Source organism: Mobula birostris, chromosome 9, assembly GCF_030028105.1.
Source record: "Mobula birostris isolate sMobBir1 chromosome 9, sMobBir1.hap1, whole genome shotgun sequence".
Taxonomy (NCBI): Eukaryota; Metazoa; Chordata; class Chondrichthyes; order Myliobatiformes; family Myliobatidae; genus Mobula; species Mobula birostris.
The window spans coordinates 20,443,407-20,455,569 of record NC_092378.1 but is presented as its reverse complement, the minus strand read 5'-3'; the positions used below and the strand labels follow the sequence as shown (position 1 = coordinate 20,455,569).

At 43.3% G+C, this 12,163-nt stretch overlaps 1 protein-coding gene across 3 annotated transcripts in view; it reads left to right on the top strand.

Annotated features, from left to right (window-relative positions):
• The first annotated feature begins 1,023 nt into the window (after positions 1–1,023).
• met (MET proto-oncogene, receptor tyrosine kinase) overlaps positions 1,024–12,163 on the top strand; it is a 163,384-nt gene continuing 152,244 nt past the window's right edge. For all 3 annotated transcript variants that reach the window (XM_072267599.1, XM_072267598.1, XM_072267597.1), the window contains exon 1: positions 1,024–1,420. The gene's annotated coding sequence lies outside the window, so the exon portion shown is untranslated. The remainder of the gene's footprint in view (positions 1,421–12,163) is intronic.

Below are 12,163 nucleotides of genomic sequence, written 5' to 3'. Positions count from 1 at the left end.
GTGTCTTTGTATGCACAATCTCAGTACTGAGATCTGGCCATGGAGTCATAGAAACAGACCTTCAGCCCAACTCCTTCATGCCAACGAAGATGTCCATCTGAGCTGGTCCCATTTGTCTGCATTTGGCCCAAATCTCTTCTATCCATGTATTCATCCACATGTATTTTAAACATTGTAATTTTACCTGCCTCTACAACTTCTTCTGGCAGCTTGTTCCATATACTCATCACCTCTGTATTAAAAAATAAATTCAGATCCATTTTAATTTTTTCTTCTCTTGTCTTGAAATGCTGTCTTCTAGTTTGCTATCCACTTTATCTATTTCCCTCATTATCTTATTTTCCTCCATAAGCCATCCTCCTATGCTCCGGGGAACGCTTCTGAACAGACTGCGTAGTGAGAATCTTGCCCTTTCTGAACGGACTGTGTGGTGAAGATCTGGTTCTGAACGGACTGTGTGGTGAAAATCTGGTCCTGTACGAATGGACTGCACTGAGGACATATGGGCGGACTCTATACTTGGGATCTGGCCCTGTACGTTCGGACTGTGTACTGAGGATCTGACCCTATGTGGATGGACTAAGGATCTGGTCCAGTATACGGACCCTGTACTAATAATCAAGTCCTTTATAGAGCGGTTGCGTACAAAGGATCTAGTCCGTTATGGTCATCAGGTACTTCGCATCCGGCCCTGTATGGACTCTCCGTACTGAGGATCTGGCCGAGTATGGACTCCATACGAAAAGACGTGGTCTAGTAAGGCAGCCTGAGTACTGAGCTGCCCACCTTTCAGCATTATCATGCAGCCCGTAAACATGATTGGATGATGGCAAACCGCCCTCCCGAATCGAAGGGAAGCGGGTGCTCTGTACGCAGTCGACCTGCAAGGCATGGGCGCCGCACGGATCTGCGCCGCTGGGCACAGAGCTGAAGGACAGATCCGCGCACCTTAGTGCACGAACATGCCCCGGGGCGGAGCGTAAGCGCCAAGATCATTAGATAGTGCGTCAGCAGTAGCAGGTTACTCACCCTGGAACTCACACACTGGCACTGGTCTCACGCAAGTCATCCACTTTGTGTTGATAGTAGGGTGGTCGCTCGTGGGGCGTTGCTCACCTGAGGGACTGAAGCAGGAGGGCTGGCTTCCCTCAGCTGACCATGATCGGACAGTGGGGAACAGGGCAAGTCTGGCCGTAGTAGCGGACTCGACATCGTGGAAAGGAGAGAAGCGACAAAATCGCAACATCTGATAGGAGAGGAAATCTGTTCCTAGAGCAATTGTACGGAGGGATTTGTTGATTAAATTTCGGCAGCGAAGGAGGAATGCGAGAAGTGCACTGGATCGAGTGGATGAAGGGCTGCCCCGGCTTTTAAAGAATATTTAAAAATCGTGCCGAGTCTAACTTCAGGGCAGGTTCAGGTATGAAGCCAGTGGGGATTCTGTGAGGTTGAGCAATCTGTTAACTTTCAGCTTCGTTTTTTTTTAAATTTTAAGGATGTCTGAGTTCGGATAGATTGTAGTTATAAAAACTTTGTACGGCGTTTGATTTTCTTCTTCAAATTGTGTACGTTGCAAATTGTCTGATTTTTACACCAACTGTTACAACTGAAGAATCAATTGTGGGATTAGATCATGTGCTCAGCGTGATTCATCTTTCTGTGATCATTACTTGTGGAACAGAGAAAGTGTTAACGATTTTGTGCAGATCCAAACGATCCCAGCTTGCTCTGCTGAACAGGAATAGTCATTTACGTTGGAAGGGGCGTGCTTCCCCCGAAAGTAACGATTGTTATAGTTTGTTAGTTAACTAATTCTTCAAAAATAAATTAGGATTGGGCTATGTTGCTTGACCAGAGCTATCATCGTACAAGGATGTTATCGCCCTTTTCCGCGAGAACAAAACTGGATAGGCAGTGACTGCTGAGGAAACACAATGACCATAGTTCATTTCAATGTTCAAAGTTTAAGGGTAGTTATGGAAAAGAATAGGGTTTTATTCCCCTCCTAATCTACTTCCACCTGGTCATGAACTCGTGGAAAGCTGATTTCCCTAGCAAATTCAGGTTCAATTTTATTGTCATGGGCATATATACTCAGGGTACAGATGTCATGAAAATTAGCAGTTTGCAGCAGCAGCACTGTGTATGATTAACATAAAATATACAGAACCTATCTAACTTATCAAATTAAACAAAACTAACCATGACAGCATTAATGGAAGTTGACGGAGAGGAGAGAAATGTAGTCCAGGATAGGGTTAGGGTATTTCAGGTTTTGGTCAAAACCCTGGTGGCAGTGGGGAAGAAGCTGTTGAACCTTGAGGTGTGGATGTTCTGGCTTTTATATCTCCTGCCTGATGGCAGCAACGGCAAGAGGGGTGTTGGGGGGTCTTTAATGAGAGAAGTCACCTTCCTGACATATTGCCCTTTACAGGTGACCTTGATGGTGGAGAGAGTTGAACCCATGATGGAAATGGCTGAGTCCACTCTCTGTAACCTCATGTGTTACTGTGCATTGGGTTCTCATCCCAGGTTGTGATGCAGCCAGTTGGAATGCTTCCATGGCAGCGTCTATATGCTCTGATATAGTATATTCAGTATTTGAAACTGCTCACCCTTTCCACTGCAGAACCTTCAGTGAGCACTGGTGCTTGTTTCCCTGTTTGATTTTACCTGCATGAAGTCCGTAGTCAGTACCTTGGCTTTGCTGACATGGTTGCCGTTACAACACCGCTCAACCAGATGACCTCTCTCAGTCCCGTGTGCTCCCTTATCACCAGGAGGAGGAGCAGCAGAGAGGGCCAGGTGGAAGTAGATTGGGAGCAGATGCTTGCAGATAAAGGACAGCCAGCAAGAGGGAGCTATTCAAAAGGGAGGTAGTAGTGCAAGACCAGCATGATCCAGTGATGGTGAAAAGCAAAGATGTCAAGATGTGGAAATCTTGGATGACAAAGTATATTGAAGGTTTTATAAAAGAAGCAAATGGCAGGTTTGGCATCTGAAATTGAGTGTGCCCTTTGAGAAATATTGACAAATCCACGGGGTGTATCCCAGGTTGGTATGGGAAGCAAGGGAGGAGAAAGCTGAGGCCCTTTCAGAGATTTTTTGCATCTTTGTTAATGGTAGATGAAGATACTGGAGACTGGAGGATAGCTTTATTTGAGAAGGGCAGCAGAGATGTTAAGTAAGAATTACATCAATGTTATGGAAATAATTGGAGAAAGCCCTGAAGGATAGAATTCATATACATTTGGAAAGCAGGCAGTAAACATGGATAGTCAGCACGACTTTGCATAGGGAAGGTCCTGTCCCATTGATTTGATAGAGCTTTTGGAGGAGTTAACTAAGACTGATGAAGGGAGGGCAGTAGACATCTATATGGTCAAGATGGGATTCAGTAAGGCATTTGATAAACTCTTGCATGGGAGGCTGGTCCTGAAGATTAAGGCATATGAGGTCCAGGTTGGATTGGCTAATTGGATCCAAAATTGGTTTAGAGAGAAGCTAGTGGTGTATGGATGTTTTTCTGTTTGGAAATCTGTGACCCAGAGCAGTACTGGGATCCTAGCTTGCGAAATGTACTAACATAATGGATGTGAATATAGGGCGTAAGGTTGTTGTTACAACACCACTCAACCAGCTGACCTATCTCACCCCTGTCTGCCCACTTATCACCAGGAGGAGGAGAAGCAGAGAGGACCGGGTGAAAGTAGATTGGGAGCAATTTGATAGTTGGTGTTGTTGTGTAATGTGGGGAAGGCTGCTTAAGGTAGAATACAGGCCAGGAGGAAATTTGGACAGACCACTGGAAGATAGAGTTTAATTTTGACAAGAGCAAAGGTGATGTATTTGAGAAATCAAATAGGATATGTACAGTTAATGGTAGGTGTTAAGGAATGTTAGTGAGCTTAAGGTTCAAGTTCCCAGTTTCCTGGAAGTGTAACACAAGTTGATAGCATGAGAGTGGTTTTATCTGGAACATTTTGCCAGAGGAGATGGCAAAATCAGATGCACTCTCTGCATTTGAGAGACACTCAGACCGACTTTTAAGTAAAAAAGGCATAAAAGAATGAAGACCCTAATACAGGCAAGTCGGAATGCTGTAAGTGTGTATAAATGTTGTCATGTGCATGGTGGTGGAGAGACCCATTTCTGTGTCATACCACTCTATGACCATGACTTTTGTCACACACTAAATGAAAAACCAGAACAATTTCCATTGCCACATTAATGCACAGGATTGAGTGAAAAATAAGGAATCTATTTATACTCGGAAGCTAAGCAGACACCTTTGCTTATCTGCTGTGAAACTGATCAAATTCCAGCAACGTTCTCTAAACATTGGCTCTTGCCAAATTGTATTTGTTTTTTTAACTGTTGAGTAAGTGAAGTGTTTCACTATAGAAGAGAAATATTGAACTATACAAGCAAGGGAAACATCAACTGTTGTGGATGTTTTTCAAGAGGTTTGATTTGGAGGCTGTTTAACACCCTAATGAATTGCTGTATATCAGACTGAGCAAAAATACAGTAAATTAATGAATTCACTCAGTGAGTGATACAAGAGATTGTATGGCCCTTGGCACAGAAGGAATGCCAAATTGTAGTCTATGTCCAGCCATTTATCTAGCAGTCAGATAATGGTAACAGTAACCTTATCTACCACTGCCTCTCTTTCTCTCTGCATCTCTCTCTCTGCCCCCCTCTCTGCCCCCTCTCTCCAACCCGCTGTCTCCCACCCCGCTCTCTCCTAACCCCTCTCCCCCTCTCCCCCACCCCCCACCCCAGCTCTCTCCCACCCCCTCTCCCTCTCTCCCTCTCTCCCCCTCTCCCCCTCCCCCTGTCCCCCTCTCATCCTCTCACCCTCACCCTCTCCTCCTCCCTCTCCTCCTCCCTCTCCTCCTCCCTCTCCCCCTCCCTCTCCTCCTCCCTCTCCCCCTCCCTCTCCCACCCTCTCCCCTCCCCCTCTCCTCTCCCCCTCTCCTCTCCCTCTCCCCCTCTCCCTCTCCCCCTCCCCCTCTCCCCCTCTCTCTCACCCTCTCCCCCTCCCTCTCCCCCTCTCTCTCACCCTCTCCCCCTCCCTCTCCCCCCCCCACCTGTCTCGTCCGGACTGTCCCAGTGAATGGATAACAGAGCTCCAGCAATGCAATGGTCATACATGCTCCCAAATGATAGAGGGGAGGGGAAACTTATATGTTCCAGATAGGTTTCCCCTCCCCTCTATCATTTGGGTCGTAAGAAACCAGAACCATTACCCCCTCCCCTGTGCACCTACTTCCATTTATTGAACAAATCACCATATTAGCTAATATATATGTATGTTCTTGAAAGAATATTTATATTGTGGTCCCTTGGTCTACTAATTGGCCTGTAGTCATTTTGATTATGGTTCTCTAAGTGCAAGTGGAACTATCAGGTGTATCTGTTCTAACTTTTTGAGAGCTGCACAGCAAACTTTTACTTTACAGCTTTTCATATTCAGCAATTAGTGATCCACATCTTTTAGGCTTGGACAACATTCATCCTAGGGTTACATTTGCCCACTAGGTGCTTTTTTCTGATCTACCATGAAACTACTAACTAGGCAGCAGAGTGGCTCGATAATTTTCAGAGAGTCATAACAGGAACCTTACACCCATGTTGCTATGGTATGAGCTTTCTAGTTACCTAAACCCTAGACGTAGCCCTGTACGTGTTTGATGATCTAATTCCTTTGTCAATCTGTATGTAAACTAGCACATTAAGAATGTTACCATCATTGTAAACCAGAAACAATGAAAAAAAATCAACAGGTCATACAGCATCCATGGAGAAGGAAACAGGATAGCATTTCACTTCTATATTCTACCCAGTTTCTTTCAATTTATCAATCTTTTTCACGATCTGGGCCTCATTGGCAAAGTCAAATATATACTCTAACCAACCTCAAACAATGTTCCTGGATCTGAAGAAATTGTCCTGTGTGGGATGGCTGAATGTTGGGATTGTATTGGAGTTTGGAAGAATGGGAGTCCACATTGAAATGTGAAAGATTGTTAGGGAAATTGACAGGATAAATACTGGGAGGATGTTTCCTTCATTGGGCGAGCCAAGGGTCACAGATGCAACATTACTGCGTGCTCAATTAAAACACAGATGAGGAGTGATTTCTTCTCTAAAAGGATGCCAGTCATTTGAATTTGCCCCAAGAAACTGTGACAGTTGAGTTCTTGATGTATTTAAAGCTGATATAGATTTTTAATCAATAATGGCGTGAAGGAGCTAAATCAGGAGGTGGACTTGAGTAATATTGAGTCAGCCACAATTTAATGAATGATGGAACAAGCTTAAAGGGCTGAATGGCCTATTTCTGTTCCTATTGCTGTTTTTAGCAGTTAATTCTGTTTTTTTCTCTACTCAGACCTGGTGTATTTTTGCTGATGTTCCATTTTATTTCAGATTTAGAGCATTGCATCTAACTTACATTTGCTTAGCTGTAATCTGAGAATACCGTGGTTTCTATGGAGATGTGCAAAAAAAAATGTAAATAGAAGTTATACAAGTTCAGACAGATTCTGAGGCTTGTTTTGGATAGTCTGATGATGGCCATAGTTCCTTGGTTAAATTAGGCGATTGTTCAAGAAGCCAAACAAAACAAAGCAAATTAAATTTTTGTTTTGAGGGTAGGGAAAGTCGGGAACCAAGCTATTCTTTCTACCACTATCTTATGCACAGCCAGCTTCAGTAGTACAAGCACAAATGTTAATTACAAATATGTTTCTGTTCCAAGGCTGGTGATGACCTGAAACATGAATTCTATTCACATTTCACAGATGCTATCTGCCCTGTTGAATGTTTCCAATATTTTCTGTTATTTCAAATTTCTGGCATCTTCAGCTTCTTTTTCCAATCTTTTCAGGTTTTGGGCAGTATTTTATTTATTTATTGAGATACGGCCCGGAATAAGCCCTGTCAGTCCTTCAAGCTGCGTCATCCAGCAAACCCCGAATTATCCTCCAAGTGTGGAGGATCAGTGAGATCTAGGGGTCCACATCCATAGGACACTCAAAGCTGCTACACAGGTTGACTGTTGTTAAGAAGGCATATGGTGTGTTGGCCTTCATCAACCATAGGATCGAGTTCAGGAGCCGGGAGGTAATGTTACAGCTATATAAGACCTTAGTTAGACCCCACTTGGAGTACTATGTTCAGTTCTGGTCATCTTATTACAGGAAAGATGTGGATACTATCGAGAGAGAGTGCAAGGAGATTTACAAGGAAATTGCCTGGATTGGAGAGCATACCTTATGAGAATAGGTTGAGTGAGCTTGGCCGTTTCTCCTTAGAGTGATGGAGGATGAGAGGTGACCTGATAGAGGTGCATAAGGTGATCGTGTGGATAGCCAGAGGCTTCCTCCCAGGGCTGAGGTGGCTAACATGAGAGGGCATAGTTTTAAGGTGCTTGGAAGTAGGTACAAGGGGGATGTCAGAGGTAAATTTTTCATACAGAGAGTGGTGGGTGCTTGGACTGCACTGCTGGCGACGATGGTAGAGGTGAATTCTAGGCAGTTTCTAGACTAGATTACATGGTCGGCACAACATTGTGGGCGGAAGGGCCTGTAATGTGCTGTAGATTTCTACGTTTCTATGTACCCCAAGCCTAATCACTGGACAATTTACAATAACCAGTTAACCAAGCAAGTAGTATGTCTTAGGACTGTGGGAAGACACCAGAGCACCTGGAGGAAACCCACACAGTCACAGGGAGAACGTAGAAACTCCTTACAGACGGAGGTGGGAATTGAACCTGTGTCCTTGGTACTGTAAAGTATTGCGCTAAACACTATGCTACCATTGTCAAAGTCGTGTATTTACTCTAATCAAGCTCAAACGATGGTCCTGGGTCTGAAGGGACTGTCCTATGTGGGCAAGTTGAATAATCTGTATAAGCTGGGACTGTTTTGGAGTTTAGAAGAATGAAAGGCAATCTTATTGAAACACGTCAGAATTAGAATCAGATTTATTATGTGTGGTGAAATTTGGTAGCAGCAGCAGTACAATACAATACGTGATAACAATAAGTATATATATGTGTAATAAATGGATTAAAAATAGTGCAAAAACAGAAGTAATATATATTTTTTACTAAGTGAGGTAGTGTTCATGGAATCGGATGGCAGAGGGTAAAAAGCTGTTTTTGAATCGCTGAGTGTGTGCCTTCAGGTTTCTGTACCTCCTTCCTGACGGTAACAATGAAAAGAGGGCATGCCCTGGGTGCTGGGAGTCCTTAATAATGGACGTCACCTTTCCGAGGCTTCACTCCTTGAAGGTGTCTTGGATATTATGGAGGCAAGTACCCAAGGTGGAGCTGACAAATTTTACAACTTTCTGCAGCTTCTTTTGGTCCCTGTGAAGTAGCTCCCGCACCACCCCCCCCCCACCCCGCATACCAAACAGTGATGCAGCCAGTCAGATTGCTCTCCACAGTACATCTGTGGATGTTTCTGAGTGTTTTAGGCGACAAATGAAATATCTTCAAACTCTTAATGAAATAGAGCCTCTGTCTTGCCTTTTTTATAGCAGCATTGATATGTTGGGACCAAATTAGATCCTCAGAGATCTTGACACCCAGGAACTTGAAATTACTCACTCTCTCTGTAAGACTGTAAGGAAAATTGACAGCATAAAGAAATGGAAGAATTTGGCAGGTTAGGCAGCATGTATGGAGGGAAACAAAGACTCAGTATTTTGTGCCAAGACCCTTCATCTGGACTCATACACAGACTCATTGTTAATACAAAAAACAACTCATCAGAGTATAGAATAACTTTCATATCAGAGGCATTCAGAAAATTCCAAATCATTGCACTTCAGGTGATTCAACTAAATGCCACACATTCTTTTTGGCAGCTCTGGATGGAGTTGATGAGGGGAATTGATTTTCGGTTGTGTGCCACAACTTTTTTTGTTTAGGAAAGTGCAGTTTCACTACAAGCAGTGATCAGAAGTATTCAGTATCTTCTCACACCCAGGCACAGAGTGAAAAAATTAGTGAAATTTTTAAAAGAAATTGCAAATGCTGGAAATCTAAAATTAAAATAGAAAATGCTGGAAATAATTCCTGCATCTGTAGGAAGAAAAACAGAATCAATGTTTCAGGTCAGAGCACTCTGATGAAGAATCTCAACCTCAAACATTGACTGTTTCTCTTCCCATAGATGTGGTTTGATCACTAATCTAGAATTTTGCCATTGGAGGGGATAGTCCATTGAAAACCCCAAAACACTTTCAAACCTAGGTTGGGATAAGAACACTTTAAGAGTAGCTAAAAGCGGCATTTACGGTATAATAGTGGCACCAAATTTCTCCATTTGCGACCAATAAATATTATTGATGTTACCTTGAGGAAATTACCTCTGGTTATCAGAATCAGGTTTAATATCACCAGCATATGTAATAAAATTTGCTGTCTTTGCGGCTGCAGTACAATGCAATATATAATAATGGGAAAAAACTGAAGTATAGTAAATACATATATATATATATATATATGTATGTATGTATCAAATAGTTAAATAAGTGGTGCAAAAATGGAAGTTAAATAGTAGTGGGGTAGTGTTCATGGGTTCAATATCCAGTCAGAAATCAGATGTCAGAGGGGAAGAAGCTGTTCCTGAATCATTGAGTGTGTGCCTTTAGGCTTCTGTACCTCCTTCCTAATGGTAGCAATAAGAACAGGGCATGTCATGGGTGATGGAGGTATGTATACACTGAAGTTTGTAGAAGGTGAAGGGCCATGTATGGGCAAGCGCATTTCTGGTAATTTCTTTTAACCACAATATAATATACTGAACGCACTTTAATTGTAAGATGCTTCGTATCACAGCTTGAGTACAGAATATAGTTATAGTCAGTATGTTACAAGAATAATATGATCACACATAAGGGACGCAGGAGTGAGAAAGGTGTATCAGATAGACAAAGTTATAGCCACGAGCTAAAGCAATCTAAGGTTGTTTTCTCTGATACAGAGGAGGCTAAGAGGAGATTTAAAAGTAAATAAATTTATGAGGACTCTGTTGGATAGAGTAAATAGGAAGGATCTAATTTTCATGACAGGATTCAAAACCAAGCTGTCGTGGTTTGTAACTTAAAAGCTTTGAGCTGATTCAAAGGAAGACACGGGAGTCCGGGAATGGGGGTCTACCTTTGGGTTTACTTTAAGCGAGGCCCATACGTATCACACGTAGAGTGACGTATGCAATGCACATTCTTTTACCTATAACCCATAACTATTTAAATCGACAAAGGATGCTTAATCAACAGCATATTTACAAGATTACTGAAGTATAAAATACACCACGCAAGCCATACAGACTTGAAGTCTTTTTAGAAGGACTTGACAGGAGATGAGGAAAACGTTCACAAAGTTTTGGAATTCACTGGCTGAACGGATGAAAAAGAAAGAAACTCTCATTGTAAACAAAAAGCTTGGAAATCTAATTAGAGATCCATAACCTGCAGGCCAAAACCCTGACTCTGTAAGTGGGTTTAGGCTAGGTAGCTCTTATATAACTGGCATAGACTTAAAGGGCCAAATAGCCGCCTCTTGTCTCATGAATTTTGTATGATTTTATGATTTAGTGATTGCTTCTTACTTGCATTGCAATTCTGAGCAGAATTGTTCTAAGTATTGCCTGCAGATCACGATTCCAATTTATGCCATCAATCACTTTTACTGTACGAGTTTGAGTCATTAATCAACATTAGCAATGGTATTTACTTATACAGTGCCTTTAATAAAGGAGCAACCAAAAGATTATAATTAGTTAACGATGGGTATAGATAGAGTGAATGCAAGCAGGCTTTTTCCACTGAGGCAAGGGGAGAAAAAAACCAGAGGACATGGGTTAAGGGTGAGGAGGGAAAAGTTTAAAGGGAACATTAGGGGGGGCTTCTTCACACAGAGAGTGGTGGGAGTATGGAATGAGCTGCCAGACGAGGTGGTAAATGCGGGTTCTTTTTTAACATTTAAGAATAAATTGGACAGATACATGGATGGGAGGTGTATGGAGGAATATGGTCCGTGTGCAGGTCAGTGGGACTAGGCAGAAAATGGTTCGGCACAGCCAAGAAGGGCCAAAGGGCCTGTTTCTGTGCTGTAGTTTCTATGGTTCTATGGTTCTATGATTAGATCAGGAAGCCGTCGAAGTACACAAGCATTCTCAAACAAGATCTGACACAAGATAATGGCATAAGTAATCAAAAGAATTTTCAGGAAGGTAGATTTAGTATTGAGGATGTCACTAGTGAGGATAGAGCAGTGAGCTCCCTGGAGCAAATTGCTAATGTTTTCCTGGAAAATTATTGTTATTCAAATTGTGCACTCATCAGCCATGTCTTGCATTCCCTAATAAAGTCAGCATTGATGTTCTGTCATGGTCCGATCCATGAAGTCCGTATTCCAGTTCACGGTCCGGTCCATCTACCCTTGCTCCAGGTTTTCCTGTCTACCCTGTTTCTGTTCTTGTTGAGCTCTAATTGAGGCAGCTGATGGTCGTTGGGGCTGGCTGCATAAATACGTTCAGAGACCAGGGTGTGGCTGCTGGATTGTTCTTGTCCTTACTCCTTGTATCCCTTCCTTTGCCTTCTATTTCCTCACCTGAAGCCTTGCCTTGCCTTGTCTTGCTGGTAACCCTCGTCTCGCCTGCAGTCTTGTCCTGGAGCCACCCTGTACCTAGCTCCCTTCCTGTCCCTTGCCTCCACCAGGTAAGTCAGGCCGTCTTACCATTACCCTGCGGTTGGTTCTGTCCCTTCCTGTCCCTTGCCTCCGTTGGGTAAGCCAGGCCATATTGCCATTACCTACGGTTGGTTCTGTCCCTTCTTGTCCCTTGCCTCCACCAGGTAAGCCTGGCCGTATTGCCGTTACCTACGGTTGGTTCTGTCCCTTGTCTCCGTTGGGTAAGCCAGGCTGTATTGCCATTACCTACAGTTGGTTCTGTCCCTTCCTAACTCTTGCCTCTGTTGGGTAAGCCAGGCCATCTTGCCGTTACCTGCGGTTGGTTCTGTCCCTTCTTGTCCCTTGCCTCCGTTGAGTAAGCCAGGCCGTATTGCTGTTACCTACGGTTGGTTCTGTCTCTTCCTAACCCTTGTCTCCATCGGGTAAGCCAAGCCATCTTGCTGT